Raw genomic sequence first — 18,733 nt, forward strand, 5'->3', positions numbered from 1 at the left:
TTGCTGAAGACTCTGGCAATGAGGATGCCTAAGGAGGAATGATTAAATTGGTTGTGGGCCGAGCAACTGAGCGGCAGGGCCTTGTCACGTGACCAGCAAGCTACTCAATGCTGTCTGCCTGGAGCTGGCCTAGAGTCCTTAAGTAGAGGCATGGACGGTGTGAATACTGGAGGTGGGTGAAGCAGCTGAGTGGCGGGGCTGCTCAAATGACCAGCAGCCTATTCAATGCTGTCTGCCTGGAGCTGGCCTAGAGTCCTTAAGTAGAGGCATGGACGGTGTGAATACTGGAGGTGGGTGAAGCAGCTGAGTGGCGGGGCTGCTCAAATGACCAGCAGCCTATTCAATGCTGTCTGCCTGGAGCTGGCCTAGAGTCCTTAAGTAGAGGCATGGAAGGTGTGAATACTGGAGGTGGGTGAAGCAGCTGAGTGGCAGAGCTGCTCACATGACCAGCAGCCTACTCAATGCTGCCTGCCTGAAGCTGGGCTAGAGTCCTTAAGTAGAGGATTGGAAGGTGTGAAAACTGGAGGCGGGTGGAACAACTGAGTGGCAGTTGATTATATAGGTGTCTGGCATTGCTCCATACACATTCTTAGTGCCTTTGCTTGTATCTTTGCCAGCTTTTTCTTTTGTGTTTCACTAAAACTAGTTGTTACTTGCCCTCCATAATCCATAACACTTCTGATGGTTCCTTTGTATAGCTTCATTATTGGCCTCTCATCTGCACTCCATTCCATCCCTACCACTTCTCTCATTACTTTGAGTTATGTTTTACATTTGTTTTCTATGTTTTCTAGCTTGTTATTCAACTATATTCTCAGAGGCATGGCTGGCTGGATGAGCCGGACTGGCAGCACAAGGGAACGTCAGAGGCACAGAGCGAAGCTTCTGACGCAGTGGGGTATTGAGGTATTGAGTCCCCCCGGTAGGTCAAGAGCTTCTAAGGAAGATAAGGAGTGGGGGAGGGATACTGTTTGCTTTTGATCAAGTGGTGGCTGATTTGGAAGATGGCCTCCCTTAAGAAAGCAATGAAAAGGCACAGGGATGGCTCCCCATCTAGTAGCAATGGCTCCGTTGCAGAATCTCCTGATAGGGAGGGGGGGGGCAAGCAGCGACAACCAGCAGACAGCTGCGGCCCCCACACCTGCGGCCCCCACACCTGAACATATGCAAGTGCAGGAAAAGAGCACACAATCAGAGAGCCATGGCTGTGTGGAGGTGCCACAGTCCCGGGCACGCTGTTGTCATGCCTACACCCCGGTGGCTGACGAGGACACCCCATCATATGCCTCATCATCAGGCAGCCGCACCATGCAGGACCCCTACAACCCCGGCTGGTACCGTGGCTGCTGTGATGGCACAACGTGATGTCATAGAAGTACGTCAGCTGAGGATTGAGGACCTTTTCCAGGGGACTGAAGAGGCTTGTGAAGGCCATCAGCCGTGCCATAAGCGGTGCTATAAAGACCATGGCCAGGGACAATGCCTGCACAAGGATGGTGGTGGAGACATGTACAGCATCCCTCACAGGGTTTGGGCAGAGGATAAGCGAGCTATGTGAGGGCCTTTCTGCATTTGCTGAACAAATGGGGGAAAACAACAAACTCCTCCGGCAGCAGATACACATGTCTGCCTCCATCCCATCTACCTCCACCACTCCCACTGAGGAGTCCCAACAGGAAACCCCACGACAGAGGTCACAGCGGGGGCTGCTACAGCGCTCTCTAGCTTCTGGCGCACATGGGAAGCAACCACATAGCCAGTGATTGGACTGTGCACTGTCGGCCTGAGGGGGCATCACATGGACAAATGATTGAGTTGGGGGAGGGGGGACAATGTGCAGGGAGTTGGTGTTAGGGGGTGGAAGGGGGACTGTGTGCAGGGGAGTTGGTATTGGGAGAAGGGGTTTGTTTTCACATACGTTAAAGCCCACTGAAATCTGTCAAAATGCAAGGACAATCATGATTGTGAACTAGTGCTCTTTATTTAAAATGTGCAGGTTGTGTAATCTGTCCAAGTACCGTGCTACAAATAATTGTCAATCAGTGCCTGTCGGGCCACCCTCCCCTCCCTCACCCCATCCCTGTGTGCATCAGGCCTGGCTCCACCCATATGGTCCTTGTCATCATCAGCCCCTGGGTGTTGCCTGTCTGCATCAGGGGGTAGGGACACATTCCGGCTGAGGCAGATGTTGTGCAGCATTGCACATGCCAGGACAATTTTTCCCACTTAGTCCAGGGCATACATGAGGGCCCCTTCAGTGCGATCCAGGTACCTGAATTGTCACTTCAAAAGTCCAAAAGCATGTTCAATACAGATGAGTGTCTGGCTGTGGGCATGGTTCTAGGCGTGGTCATGTGATATTCTAGGGTTACGTACAGGGATCATCAGCCAGGTGAGCTGTGGGTATCCTGAGTCAACTGCATGGGATGGGATGACAATATCAGGCATTGGTACCATGCATGGGTCTGCAGATTCAGAATATTTAGCCATGGGGCTTCTGTTGTGACTGCCTGATCAGGGGAAGTAGCATTCATGCGTTCATTGCACCAACAATTCTGTTTAACAGTTATAAATGTATTAATGCACTGATGGGATACTCTCTCTATGATGTTCATGTACTTTATGGAATAGGGAGTGGTATCCTCTCACCTTGGATTCCTATCTGCGGCCCTGGGTGGACTCGCTGTTGGGTGATGGGGTGTTGATCTGCACTGCAGCACACTCCAGGTGCATTCGGGTAATTGTGGTCTGATGTGTTGTTGTGTTTGCAGCAATGTGGTTCCATCCCCATGTGTGGGTGCAGGTGTGGTGGCTGTGTGCATGCACCCTTGGGTGCCCCCCTTAGTGATGCAGCTGCTGCAGAGGTGCTGACAGTGTGCCTCCTATAGAAATGTTTCCTGTGGTGATACACCCCCCTTTTTGAATTCTGCTCAAACATACATTTTTATCAGGGTTTGTACTCACCCACTATCCACGTCCGTTGTCCCCTGTGCCTCTCCATGTAGGCCGGCAGTGTGCTGTTGCGCAGCACCATGGAGTCATGGGCGGATCCAGGGTAGTGGGCACAGCAGTGGCTGATGATAAGGTCAGGCCCACAGGTCATCTGCACATTCAAAGAATGGTCATGCTTGCAGTTCTGAAAGACTGCCTCATGATCCTGAAGTGCAACCAAAGCAACATGGGTGCAGTCGATGGCTGCAATGATGTTGGGCACTTGTGCAATGGCATAGAACCGTGATTTGAAGTCATTCACTGGGTCCTGGGTGGTGGGCAGTGCCATGTACAGGTTCACATGGCGTAGCAGGGCATCCAGCTCCTGTCCTAGGACTGCACTGAAAGTCGAAAGGCCATGAAATGCATCATGGCCACATAGTACTGGAAGGTGCCCATCCTGAGGAACTACAGCACTGCCACCAGCTTGACCAGTGGGGGCACCGCTGTGCAGATGGCAATCCTGCTCCCATTGTGATTTTGTATCATGGCCAGCAGCTCTGTAATAGTCCCCCGATCCAGCCAGTACTCAGTTACTATCTGAGTGTCACTGAGGGCCCAGGGTGATAGCCTGACCCTGGGGAGGGGTGCACGCCTTGCTGGGGCTGGTCTCCGTCTCCTCCTCCTCATTCCACTGTCCCCCCTGTGCTACCTGCGCCATGCCCTGGTTGTCCAGCATCTGTAGCTCCAGGCGCAGCATGTGGAATTGCATGTCAAAGTTCCCAGCAGAGAATGGCAGCATGGTGTTGAAAAGTGTGCTTGGGGGCTCAGTGTGTCTTTTGTAGCCCTCTGGTGTACATAGAATGCACCTATGTCTTTATTCCTGGCATCTGGGGGTAATTCCAGCTGTATTATTGCTGGTTTTCGGGCAGTAATACCTCTGGAAATGGGGTTGTGATAGGTCTGGGATAACGCTCTGTATTGTCGGCAATGTTAACGCCGGCTTTAATAACGTTGGCTGTGCTACCGCTGGCTGTATTAACGCTGGTCCCTTTTGGGTCTGGCACTAAATTTGCAGGGCCGTTATCGGGCAGATTTAAGGGCTACCGCCCAACTCGTGATGAGGCCTAAAGACTCTATAATTTCCAGGGGCATAATAAAGACGAGTCTGTAAATATTACCAATTCAAATCTTGAGGACACTTATTCCTCGGTAAAGCCAAATTCTTTTTGGAACCTTTATAATATTCCTTTGGGGAATAACTAAGGACAGAAATAAACATGGTGTTGACATTGCCATTCGAAAAAAAAATATTTTCATTTTATGGACTCCAAGTCTCATAATTCCAAAAGAACTGGGACAAAGAGGAGAGCTGTAGAGGTGCGAGACTGCAAGTTGCAGCATATTAGTAGTAATGACCCACACCTGAGGGTGACTGAGAGACATAAAAGGCCCCCTCAGGTGCAGGCCTGCAGAAGGAGTAGCAGTAGCAGGTAGCATCAGAGCAGAAACTCCTCAGGACAGGGGTTGCAGCTGAAGATACATAGAGACGCCAAAACTGCCGTGACTTGGAGTACGGATGCTGGTTCTGAAAGAGTCTTTTCCTTTGGAGACCTGCGGTGCAGATATCGTGCAGCGGGACGCATTACCAAAACAAGCTTTCTCCCTGAATATCGTTATTGCAGAGGTTGTGCAGCAGGAGGCGTTGTTTTTACAGGTTTCCACCCTGAGAATTCTGGTTGCAGGGGTAGCATGGCAGGAAGCATACAGCCAAGAAGCCTTCGCCCCAGCAAGGTAGACTCCAGTGGCAGGTGAGCACCAGAGCGCCTAAGGAGTGCCTAAAGAGTGCAGGATGCTCCTATTCTGCTGAACGCGAGCTGCGGAAATCGAAGCTAGGTGATTTTCCCCGAGGACCGGAGCAGAAAAAGCCAGGAACCCGAGAGCGGTGAGGCAAACAGACGCGAGCAGCCAAGCCGGTGAGTTCACTTAAGCGTTGTGACCACAGAGCGCTCTGTAACCGCACGCTGACTCGCAGCAGGACCTTTGAATAAAGAACTAATCTAAAAGCAGTAGAGTGGCAGAAACTTCACTATGAAACATATCGAAACTGATGAAAAATATAAAGCTAATTCTTTTGCATAGCAAGGGAATGTGAAGTGGCAAAAGAGGCAGAATAAGTGTTTGGCAAACCAACCAAACAACTGTAATTGTGAAGTATAAGGTCAGACTAATTACCAACAATGCAAAGGTGTACCCTTGCTAGAAAAGAACATAATTTGTATTTGTATTTATTTTATTTGTATAGCGCAAACCAGGCCCGTAGGCAACCGGGCGCATATCTTCAAACAATGGTTACAGCAATACAAGAGCATACGTAATAGATACAAAGTGTACAGGAACATACTACAGAGCATAGGAATACAGGATCAAATGCAGATTAAACGGTCATACATAACAACTTTGAGAAGTCAGCTATTCAGAAGGTATTTGGACGTCTGATGTGGCTAACCAGTGTTTAACCTTGAGTTTGAATAGGTTGAGAGATGAAAGATTTCTGATAGAGAGAGGCACAGTGTAAACCATCATTGTCCAAGCCAGAAGGGAACATTAAAGACCCTACTTGTTTGTAAACCCCATTGTCAGAAGAGGAAAGCGGCAATAGAGGGAGCTGAACTAAATAAGCATTGCTTAAGCCAACAAAGATCAGAATTGAGAATGAGCCATTATAACAACTTGCTGAATGCAAGAAGGGGAAACCCACAGTGACAGGAATGGTGCCCTTCATCGAAAAGGTGTACAGAAGGAGAAGAGCATAACCTGCATTGCATGTGGTAAACAGGAGTCTGAAACAAACATCATCAAAATATTGCATGTTTTCCCCAACAAAGTACTAGAACTTGATGTTGAACAAATCATAAAGTCTTCTAAGTTGCACGCAGATAAAACTAAACACAAAGTAGTAGTAGTTTGACTAGTCCTGGCAAGGGAGTGCACTTGGACAGAGGACCCTGTAGTAGAGGCCTGGCAGGTGAGTAGATCAGGCAGAACAATCATTGAAGTACTGTGGTGGGTTTAAAGTCTCAAAAAAGAAGTGGGAGAACCACTGAAATATTTTGTTGACCTGTTATTGAAGCATCTTGGCAAAATGCATATCACTGAAGCACGTGTTGTATAAACTGTTGCAGATTCACCTAACATTATAGAACCAAAGGTTTGTGAGCAGCTGCAGGATAATCCTAACAAAGACATTTGTGTTCACCCTGAGGCAAGTGCTATATAACTGTTTGAGATTCATCTAACATTTTCAAACCAAAGGTTTTGAGAACTATTGCAGAATTATCCTGACAAAGACATTTGGGTTAATCCTAAAGAATGATGGAAGTATTTGTTGTTGATGCGAATAAGCTATTTTGAATTCTTTGTTACAAGTCGAGGGAAGAGCCCTTGTTGTATAATCTTGAACTATTGGGTGAAATCAAATTGGAACTGCTGTTGTCAAAATTGAAACTAACATAATTGAATTGGAACTTTGTTACAAGGCAGGATTTCCTTATCTTTTGGAACTTTTGAACAGGATCCTGCTAAAATCTGGGGAAGGGAAATTCACCCAGATTATCAGGAGAGATCGTTATCGAGTTGTGAACCTTAATGATACATTTGTGTTGTTTGAACTGCCATATATTTCCTTGTTGAGTTATTATATGTACAAGTGTGAAGGACAGAATCATTTTGTTAGAGTGTTTTCTTTAGCTTATTTTAGGCAGGGAAATCCAACCTTTTGAGTTAAGTAAATGGCATTGTTTGAATAATCTTCACATTTCTGACCCCTCACAGCAGTCTGTTGCAACAAAAGGAAACCCAAAGGGATGGTACTTAAACCAGGGGCAGACCACTTATCCCTCAACCCAGGGCATACAGTATGCCAATTTAAGAAAACTGTCAAGAAGGCACTCTCTTTGATTAAGGATATTAGGGACAATGTGCTTCTGGAATGGAAAAAGCCAAATCGCATTTCACATACCAGATTCATGAGAAAAGATACATTCATTAAGGGGAGAAAAGCAGGCCACCCCAGTACCCTTGGAGACTGACTCATTGCTATCCAGTTTGTCCAGATTCCACCTATGGCCCTGTAGGAAGCAGCAATACACAACCCACTGGACAATAAAGTGGACTCTGCTCTGAGGAAAAGTTATGCAGCAGCCCTTCTGGACTCATAGAGAGCATTCACCTACTCACCTTACATTGCCAAGACATTTATAGATGGCATTTAAGACCTTTATTTAAGGGTTGAAGAGGGTCAGAAATGTTTAGTCCTGTAAAACTCCGCTCTTTTGGATACGTTGCACCATCAAGTTGAATTATTTTCAAACCTGTCCCATGATGGGATCCGGGCAGCATCCATTGCCATGCGTATAGCAGTGACAGCCAGAAGGCACATTCATGTAATGGACTGGCAAACGGAAAGCCCACAACAAACTTGGGCCTTAACTTCCTTTCAAAGGGCTGAACTGTTTGTGGATGAATTGGACGAGAAGGTGCACTGATTACACAAACAGGAAAAGGACTCTGACACCCTCAGGGAAAGGCAGAGGACTCAGACATCAAGACATAACACCACTACATCAGGACAGTCCAGGTTCCCGCGTGCAGTGGGTAGAAGCTGTCCAAGATTCAGAGACAGATGACAGGCCCCTGATCAGAAGATCTGAACAACTTCTCTGCCGAGGACCTCACACTCCTGACTAGAAATGTCCCCTTCCAACAGTTCTGGTGGCGGGAGAGCTCTCTCTTTAAAGACACCTGACTGACTTCTGTCAACGATCCTTGGTCATTGGACATCCCGCAGGTAGGATATTGCACTGACTCTTCCTCCAGGTCTCCAGACACAGGCATAGTGGAGGTGGCATGTCCTCGGAATCTAGGAAAAAAGACATTCTTACAAAAGGAAATTCAGATTCTTCTACATAACACAGTGATAAGCTCAGTCCCTCAGATTACTTGAGGGAGAAGATGCTACACCTGGTTCTTCCTGACTCTGACAAGGTTGTGGGATTCAGGCTGATTCTAAACATGAAGAAAGTCAACATCTTTGTTCATAAGATTATTTTCAAGATGGAGACCCTGCAGGGGATTATTCCCCTGATCTCTACAGGGCACTGGTTATCATGATTGGACCTCAGCGTTGGATATTTGCATGTTCCAATTCATCTAGATCATTAACAGGTCTTGCACCTTGCAGTCATGGGTCTTCAATTTCAATTTGTGGTGCTCCCATTTAGGCTACAATCAGCACACCGGTTCTTCACCAAGATGTTGGCCCTCACCATAGGGATGCTACACAAACAAGGGCTGATGGTTTATTCATATTTAGGCAATCTGCTACTCCAGGGGTCCTCAGCGCCGGAGTTAGTAGGGAAAGTTGCCAGATTCTTCTCTGCAATGCAGGGGCATGGATTCATGATCAATCATTGGATTTCTCATCTCAGCCCAACTCAAGATCTGGTTTAGGTAAGGGTCTGCTTTCAGATCAAGTTGTAGCTAGTGACACTTCCCGAGTATAAAGTGACCAGAATTGTATAGGACATTTTCAGAACTGTGTTAAAGGTAGCCTCGGTCAGAAGTTGTCTGGAGATGCAGGGACCCTTGACAGCAATGGCCCATGTCACTCTGTGGTGAAGACTGCATCTCTGTCCCCTCCTGTGGAATTTTCATGCTCAATGGCACCCGATATCCCAAGACATCGAGAGACTGATTCTGATATCTTTTCTGGTATCTTCAAAGGCATTGAGATTCCTGCAGTGGTAGATAAATCCAGCCAATCTTCTAAACGCTATCTGTCTGAATCCTCCGTTGCATGCAGTTATCACCACTGATGCCAGAGCTTGAGGTTGGGTAGCTCTTTCATGGGACCATAACTATTCAAGGAAAATTGTCGGCGAGAGAATCTCAACATTTCCCCAACTAGGCTGAATTGGAAGCAATGCAGTGGACACTGATATGGTTCTCAGCCCGATTGTTTTCATACTGTCATGAATGTGTTCTCTTTTAGCAACTTTCCCTCTCTATTCTAAGGGCACTCAAACCTTTTGCTTTTGCTTTTACACCATGTCATAAATTTGTGCAGTGAAGTGAAGCCTTCAGCGTCACCCCCACTGGTCTTTTGCTCACTTATTATGAGGAAACAGATTAGTCCTTCAGACTGTCAGTACTGGGAAACTGTGTTTCCCTTTTTCATTTTACATGTTATCTATTCTGGGTAATTGTTTCAAGTTGCACACAGCACCTTACAGTGCAGTGCAACGAGGATACATTTGTATCACCCGAGACTACACTTGTAGGATTTCTGGTTACTTTTAAATGTGCCTAAAGACAAGCTGGTGGCAGCAGTTACTTTTTCAATATTTTTACTGTACTTATTGTTAGCCTACTAACTGTGGCTATTGTCCTAACACAGCCTTGCCACAAAGTTATTCCCTAGTTCTTTGGCCATGTTGTCTTTTAGGTTTCTTCCTGCCTTCGCAGGTCAGAAAAATCCTTTCATGGTCATGCATTTGCCACTGAAAGCATTGCTTTCTGTGGACTAGTGCAGGCCATGTGACTTGCAAGACAGGAAATGGACTGGGACTGGCTGGTCCCAATCCACAAACTGGTCCCTGTATCGCTGGAGTGTATGCACGAGTTTCACCAAAAGTGGTCCGTGATTGGACCACTGCTGGGGTGTGGGTGAGGGGCAGATCTTCCATTGGTTGGACTCAGTTTCTTTGCTCACCTGAGTTTCTGGATACTAAGAGGAGTCCTGCAGACATTCATCAGAGATCTGAAGAGAAGTAAAGTATCCTGCATAGACTTGAAGACTGTGTACCAATCCTGAGAAGATCTCGTGGCCAACATTTGCTGCAGTCCCGATGGAGCCCTGTCTGGCAACTGATCTTAGAAGACTCTTGTCAGTGATTCGACCCTTTGTAGTGGTGGAAACAATCATTCTCAGGGTCTTCTTGGTGCTCAATTTGGAGTCTTCGGAAGCATTCCTGTGCCATGCAGTGGACTGACAAACTCCAATTTGGGTACAACGGTAGACGCATCAGTGTTCCACGTTTTGACTAGAAACTTCAGAGGTCTTCAGTGTGTCCTGTAAGTAGCATCCCTGAGAAATGTTGGCATCCCAGCATCCAAGGGTCCCGAGATAGAAGGCTTTGTTCAACCGTGATGCCTGCTGTGGCTGTGCATCAGTGACCATCACTGAAACTGGCTTTCCCGCATCTAGTTGAGGATCCTGAAGAGTCCTAAACTGGAGCCTGCTGCGTTGTTTCATGAGAAGAGTTTTCACACTGCTCCTGTACCTGAGTGGAACACTTCTGGCACCCATAGATCCTGGGCTACTTTGACCGGAACCAATGGCAGAAGAAAATGACCTCTGGTGACCCTCCAATGGTCTGCCAAGGCTGAGGAAAAATCGAGATTCCGGGTAGTTACAATTGTACTAACCTGCACCCCTATGTCAACCCTATAAACGTTAAATTGTTTTGTAACTTTTGGCTTTGGCAATACTTGATACCTAAGCGCTCCAAAAGGTAGAAATAGATGTTACTCACCAGAGAAAACATGTCTTCTGGAACCTTCTTCACATTCACTGGACACTCCTAACTTCGTACCACTCCCTAAAACTGTTTGGAAATGCTGTGAACCTTTGTCCAATAGACCCCAGACAATTTAGGATGGGACTTTATAATTTAGTGTTCTAATTCCTATGGACTGTTGGCGATATATCGAATTACTTACCTTCCCTTTCAGGCATTGGGAGGGTGAATTCATTATTTTACACTAATTCATTGTGATTGTATATATTTATTTTACTATTAGTGTTGTGCGCTATTATTACCTGTTCCTAGTTATTTTCATAGTTTGTTCTTGGCCATAAATACATTTAGTATTTTTATAACTAACTGTCTAAGTGCAATCCTTGATTTCTAAATGTGTGGACTCATTGTGGACCCCTGACCCCACTCACTTTCTCCTGAGACTTAGTCTTGACCACTCTCTGTGCTACCTTGATTGGTTTGGCTACAGCTCCCAGAGTTGCCATGTTGCCTGCAACTATAGTGGCCTTCTAAACATCTGTCCACCAGGCCAGAGTTTAGAAATCAGTCTAACAGATACATTAGTAGAACACAGCATCCATTTCTTACCGGAACCATCTGGGGGGAATGGTTTTGGTCTCCTTGTCAAAGATTGCATACAGGTTGAGTTCTTGGGCAGGGACGAACATGTTATCTTTTGAAGCAGCCCACATCACGGGAATCCCCACCACCTTGTCTGAATTTGTCAGCAGGATCTGTATTACCACACATTACCACACAGAAGATGGCAGTCAGTCTCAAGACCTCCAATCTTTATTGTTCATGTTCACCAGTTTGGTCTGGTAGTGATCAACATGTCTGTGTCCTGCCCCAATCACAGACTCCTGAAGTTCTGTTGTGAAGCAGGGAGTGTGGTCAGTGGGTGCTCTGTTAATCACCTGGCTTGCAGAGATGCTGTATACATTTCCCATGCTTCCACTGTTGCACAGGGTCTTGAGAAGGATCAAGTCCTCCAGGGCAGAGGTCCTCCTGATAGCTGCTTGTTCAGTGAGCAGAGCTTGGTTTCCTCTGATGCTCCAGCTAGTGGGGGCTCCTCCTTTGTTCTTCCCAGGACCCACCCTCCTCGATTCTGGAAGCAGGCCAAATACTTCACAACAGTTGGCGTTGGGCAGTTTGGCACTTGAAAGGAAAAGACTAAAGCATCAAGGTTTTTCCTCCATGTTTTCATTTGTAGTTAGAGGGTCTAAAAAGATTTCCACACTTCAGGCTTATGATCAGTTTTGGGGATACCTTTTTGTGGTGGTGTCACAGGAATGAAGATGGGTTTCATATTGGCCTCTCAGTGTACATGTTATGTGCTCAGTTGGCTGCAGTCCGAATGGTCAAGGTTTATTCTGTGGATGTGCCCCAAATAGATCAAGTTATGTCAAGATTTTTGTGAAATTGTTCCATGATTTCTCAGAGAGTTAAATCTCTTACGCCTCTCCATAGCTAGAAATAGCTGAATCTGCAGCAGGCTCACCACCAGCGCTTTCTCCCTCCCCGCCCACGCTACTACACGAAACATTCACCTTGGTTCCAAAACGAGTATAAAGCCCACCACTATTAACACAAACATGCCAGAATGCCTCAGCTTCACCTCCCACAACCAACTGCAATCCTACCTCTTCATCAGAATCTAAGGATTACCTAATGCTCTACAGCCACCCCTGCAAGCCAGTTCTCCTCCAAACTGCCTGGCAGTACAATCCCACCTATAGGGATCTCTGTCCAACCTAATACCACAGCCACAGTCACCTTCGCCCCCGCAAACAACCACGACAATCTTTGGTATCCACACCACAAGATCACACCACTGCCTTGCCACCCACACCTCAGACAACAGCATCCACCCCTCCTCTTAAGGGAGCCCTCATCAATGCCAGATACCTGCGCACACACTCCCTCGATATCCATTATCTGACCACCGCCCAATACTTAGACCTGCTCACCACTACAGAAATCTGGCTCCAGGAAGCCTCTGGCCCAACTCTCTCCCTGGCCCTCCCAGATAGCCACTCTATCCTAAGAAGGGATAGATTAAACTCTAGAGGGGGAGGCATGGCACCCATCTACAGGAACTCTCTACAAATTACACTCTCTGACTGCTCCATGGAAGGGAACTGTGATTACCTTGTGGCTAAACTCTCTCCCTCCCCTAATGATTCCATTATTATCCACCTCATCTACCGTCCTCCAGATCCCACTACATCCTTTGAGGAAAACCTCTCTCTTACTCTAGGAAATAACATAAAATCCACCTCCTGGTCCATCATGCTGAGAGACCTAAACCTAGGTAGCAACGACCCCTCAGATACGACCGCCACAGTCGTGACCAATGCCCTCACAGCCCTAGGATTCATACAGTGTATCTCAGATCCCACCTAAATCAAGGGTAAAACACTGATTGGACAGCGGACCATAACAGTCAAATCACCATCACATCCAAAACACACTGCCCCTGGTCAGATCACCATATCTTGGCCCTATCGCTCTGCCCCCACAAAACAACAGTTGGCCATCTCCATAGCCTTGCCACTTAAGTGGTCCTGTAGCTCCTGGAAGATTTCCAAAGACACCATCTTCCACTCCTCTCACCCCTCCTATCAGAGAATTTTAACTGCAGTGTTCCGCAGGTCCTGGCTAACATCTACCAAAACACCCTGACTACCACAAAAGACACTGTTGCCCCTCTACAGCTTAAAAAAGCCAAACCAAAAGGCATAATTACATCATGGTTTACGCCAGAACTCCAAGCTCTGCGCACAAAGAAAATACAAACAGAAAGTTCCTGCCAAAAGACACCCTCTCACCACACCAAAGCTGCATACAAGCGTATCTCCAAAGAAAACAAGTAAGCCATCATTGCTGCTAAAGCAGCAGCCTACAACACAATAATCAACAATGCCAGCTGTAAATCAAGAGAAATGTTTAGCAATCCCAGATAATTAGAAACACCCTCCACTCCACCCACCACGAGCGCTAAAGATGAGACATGGTGCATCACCATCCAGAACACAATGCAAGCTAACCCCCTTGCAGGAGAAAAAGAGATTAGAAAACCCTTCTCACTACCCTCCCCAAGCCCCCTTAACCTTGAAACTGTAGGCAACTCCCTTCCGCTTTAAAGAAATCTCAGAAACAGAACAGCCAACATCTTCAAAAATGTCAAACTCTCCAACTGCAAAGGAGACATCTGCCCAGCCAATATCATTATGCTCTGAAGCCTTAGTCCCTTTTATCACTAAATACATCAATGCCTCATTCGCTGCAAATCTAGTCCCAGGCAACTTAAAGGTATCATGAGTCTGACCCCTTCTAAAAAAAAATAAATAAATAAGCTCCACCCATCTGAACCTAACATCTACCGACCTGTCACTACTATCCCCTTCCTGCTAAAGATCCTAGACAGGACCACCTATAACCAAATCCAACACTATACTGAAATCAACAATATCCTTGGCACATGCCAGTGTGGGATATGTTGACCCACTCAGCTGTGCTTTACGAAATCACTTTGCTGCATTTGTACAATACACAGCAAAATGGCTGCGCTGCTCACACCAGTAGCTCAAAACTATGCTTTTAACTACCAAAAAGATGGCTGCATCATCCTGCCACCCACATTTTAGGCGGGGTGGAACGGGGGACACACCGCAGGAGCATGCTAGCGTGCTCTGAGACATTTAACCGGAATTAAGTGAAAGAGGCAGCATTGCTTTGCTGAAAAAACAATATTCCCTTTCCAAATTAAAACTGGTGTCATGATCTCTGCTTCCAAAAGGTCAGGGTTTTCTCAACTCCCTTGGAAGCAGATCCATAACCCAGGTTCCGAGTGCCAACCAGTCCCAATTGGGAACTTTTGGACCCAGTCCTGGCGCCAGTGGCACCAGGCTCATAAATATGCCCAGTCCCAGCGCTGGAAGCGCCGGGCTCATAATGCTTGGGTGGACTTACCTGCAGCAGACCATGCTGCTTACTTGCCTGCCAGTTGAGCCTCTGATCCTCTTCTGTTTGGAACTACTTTTCCTGTTGGGTGGGGCAGGAGCCACTCCCTAGATTCAGAACACTGGAACTCTTCTGGAAAGCAGGAACTCTTTTCTTACCTAGGCGTGGCTGTGGAAGGAGACACCTAAGCACTACAGGAGGCTATTTAAACCACACCCGATGGATGAATCTTGCTTTGCGTTATTCTGCATCCTCTGCAGCAGAACGCTCATCGTGTCTTCTGCATCTGATCCTGGGCCTAAGGAAAAAGGCTTGCCATCCTGAATCCAGTCTTCAGCAACACCTATAAAGACAAGAAAGAACAGGTTAGCATTACGGTCTTCAGTGACAGCTCTTCACTTACCTGGTCCATCGGCTGTCACCAACGCCTCGCGCTGCATTCCGGCATCTGAAAGACAAAGGCTTACCTACTCTTCGTGCGCTCCGGAGGTCTTCGGCGCTGCATCCCGCATCTGAAAGACAAAACAAGGTCCGTTTAAAGACATTGGGGAACTTTAATACTCACGTGCCATTACTCCTTTCCACATCTAACCCAGTGGGTATCCCGGCACCCTGCAGCCGCTCCGAACTTGTACCTGCAAAATAAAAAGACAGTTAGAGCGAATCGTGAAGCAGGCAACAAGCGCTTACTTACTTGCTTCCAGGCGCTTCTATTCATCACACGGGCTCCATCTTCAACTCACTTCAGCCCGTCATCCGCCATCGCCAGAACCCTGCAAAACAAGAGACATCATTACTAAAGACTTTAAAGACATTAGGATTACTCGAAACTTACCGTTCGTGCAGTAAACGACGGACAGCAGTCCTCTGAAGTCAAGAGGCCTGCTCCCCTTATCCAGTGAAGAAACTGGTTACAGCACCCTGCCCCGAGGCAGATGGAGAGCACGGCGTTCACTTACCTAAGGTGAGAGCGTTAACCTTTGGGGTTCTACAGGAGAAGAGAAAGGGAAGAAGAGAGAGACATTCAATAACCCAGTTCCTTAATCCCATATTTTCTATCTGCAGACATCTTACCCTTCGAGTCAGACATACAGTGCACAGAGGTCCAGCCCAAAGAGCCAGCCGTGTGTTACACATCACCTTTGAAGATACGGTATACGCCCAGTCAAGACCGGTGCCTCTACGGGAATCAGGTGAGCGTTACAGAACGCAAAGCCTACCACAAAACTCCCGTCCAGGCGCTATGGAAACCTCGGATACCGACCAGCTAGCCCAGTTACTTGGGGAACTAAGGGCAGAAGTGCATGCAGCCCGTCAGGAAACGAACGCTCTAAGAAGGGAACTGATTATTTCCAAGGAGCGAACAGATGATCTCGCTAGACAATTGCTACAGTCACAAGCCGGACAGACCCCGTTACCCGCATCTGGGGGAAATCTTCCTTCTACATCCTCTATGAATCCAGTGCAGATCAACCTACCTGGGAATGTACCTCTGGCTCCGCCCGAACGATTTTCTGGTGACCCAAAGAGGTTTGCAGTATTTATCAATCGGTGCCGGTTGCATTTCTTATGCCGGCCAGCAGCCTTTCCAACTGATCAAGTTAAAGTTGCTTTCGTGCTTTCGTACCTTAGTGGCAATGCGGCAGACTGGTCGATCCCTCTAGTAAATCAAGATGATCCGGTCCTCCATGATTTTCAAGCTTTTCAGCTCAGTATGGAAAAACTGTTCGCAAGACATTCACAGGGGCAGGCCTTGGACAATGAGCTTCTTTCGTTGCGACAAGGTAATCAAGACCTTTTGGCTTATATTGCGTCTTTCAACAGACTGATAGTGGAAACTCAATGGCCTGAGGACAAAAGGATTACGCTGTTTTATAGAGGTCTACGTGGAGAGCTCAAAGATGTGTTAGCCCAAGTAGTGAATCCCCCACAAGATTGTTCGGACTATATAGACTTAGTCGTTCAAATAGATCACAGACTGCAGAACAGGAAGGCCGATCGTTCCAAGTTTGATGCTCGAGTATTTTCCAAACCGCCAACTCCTTCCAAAGGAGTAGACTCCGGGGAACCCATGCAAATAGGGGGTCTGAAAGGTCCTCTAACACAAAAGGAGCGGGAAAGGAGAAAACAGTTGCAATTATGCCTCTATTGCGGAAACTCAGGGCACTTTCTTCGAGACTGTCCGGTGAAACCTGCCAAGAAGGCAGTAGGAGCTGCAGTTACCAAAGTTACAAACTCTGAGCAGGGAAACGACCTCGCCCGACAAGAATAGAGGTCCTCTTGCCGAGCGTGAAAACCAGTTCCGTGACCTCGCATTTCGTGATACCTATGGTCCTCATTAGCCCTGATAATCCGGATCGATTACATGCAATTGAAGCTTACGTCGACAGCGGTGCCATCGGCAATTATGTGGATCATGAAATGGTTTTGAGGATGAATCTAACTCTTTGTCCCAAGGCTGTAAAGGACGTCATTACTACGGTGGATGGTACGGAGATAGCCTCCGGGCCAGTAACGCATACCACTCAAGAGGTGACGCTAGTAAGTCAAGATGGACACCATGAGAAGATCGTGTTCGATGTGATCAAGGCCCCTCAGTTTCAGATTATTCTAGGAATACCTTGGTTAGAGAAACACAATCCTCTGATCGATTGGCGAGCAAGAACGGTCCAGTTTCCAGAATGTGTCTCTACTTGTCACCCTCCACCTGGTGTTGCACTGGCAGCAATTTCTTCAGAGACTCCCCAGTTACCTCCCGAATACCTAGAATACCAAGATGTTTTCCGGAAGGATCAGGCTAACTCTTTACCTCCTCATAGGTCTTATGACTGCCAGATAGACCTGATACCTGGATCTACTCCTCCTTGTAGTAGAATTTATGCCCTCACCGAGCCTGAGAACCTTCACCTTCGACAATACCTGGATCAATACCTGGCAAATGGGTTTATTCGTCCTTCCAAGTCCCCTGCTTCTTCAGCTTTGTTCTTCGTTTCAAAAAAGGAAGGAGACCTTAGAACTTGTATAGATTATCGCTCCCTGAACCAGATCACCGTTAAGAATAGATATCCGTTACCTTTGATCCCTGAACTCCTGGACCAAGTCAGAAAAGCATGCATATATACAAAGCTGGATCTTAGAGGAGCTTACCACTTGGTACGAGTAAAAGAGGGCGATGAATGGAAGACGGCCTTCCGCACCAAGTATGGGCTATTTCAATATCAGGTCATGCCCTTCGGACTTTGCAATGCCCCGGCCGCCTTTCAATATTTTATGAACGATGTCCTCAGAGAGCTCATAGATGTGTGTGTTGTTGTTTACATTGATGACATCCTCGTTTATTCTTCATTGGAATCTGAACATCGGAAACACGTGAAAATGGTCCTCGAAAGATTGCGTCAACACAAACTTTTCGCTAAGTTGGAAAAATGTGTTTTCAACGTGACTGAAGTTGAATTCTTGGGATTAGTATTATCACCTGGCGGAGTACGTATGGATTCAAAGAAGGTCGATGCAGTTCTCAAATGGCCATCACCATCCTCCGTAAAAGGTGTGCAAAGCATGTTAGGCTTCGCTAACTTTTACCGCAGGTTTATCCCCGAATTCTCTCGAATAGTCCAGCCCATCACTGCCTTGTTAAAGAAAAACAAACGTTTTGAATGGTCTACCGAGGCGGAACAAGCTTTCCAGGATTTGAAGACTAAATTTATCTCTGCACCAATCTTAAAACACCCTCGCCCCGAACTCCCCTACATCGTGGAAACTGATGCTTCAAGCCTTGCCATGGGGGCAGTTCTATCACAAAAGGACCCGGTAACCAATCAGTTGCATCCCGTGGCATTTTGGTCCCGCAAATTCTCACCTCCTGAAATCAATTACACGATTACTGACAAGGAACTTCTGGCTATCAAGTCTGCCTTTAAGGCTTGGCGGCATTATCTGCTGGGGGCCCGACACACCGTTACTGTGATTACGGATCACCGAAACCTGCAATATTTGAAAACCGCAAAAGCCCAATCCTCTAGACAACTCCGTTGGGCATTATTCTTTGCCGAGTTTGACTTCATAATTACCTATCGACCTGGTACAAAGAACGGTAAAGCTGATGCCCTTTCTCGGATGGGAGTGGAAGAACACTTGATCAACCCTAAACCTGTACCAATCATTCCCGAACAAAGAATTCTGGGTGTAATCGCCACAGAATCCATAGAGGAAGTTAAGGATAAAGCCAGGCAACT

Source organism: Ambystoma mexicanum, chromosome 14, assembly GCF_040938575.1.
Source record: "Ambystoma mexicanum isolate Mex_15411 chromosome 14, UKY_AmexF1_1, whole genome shotgun sequence".
Taxonomy (NCBI): domain Eukaryota; kingdom Metazoa; phylum Chordata; class Amphibia; order Caudata; family Ambystomatidae; genus Ambystoma; species Ambystoma mexicanum.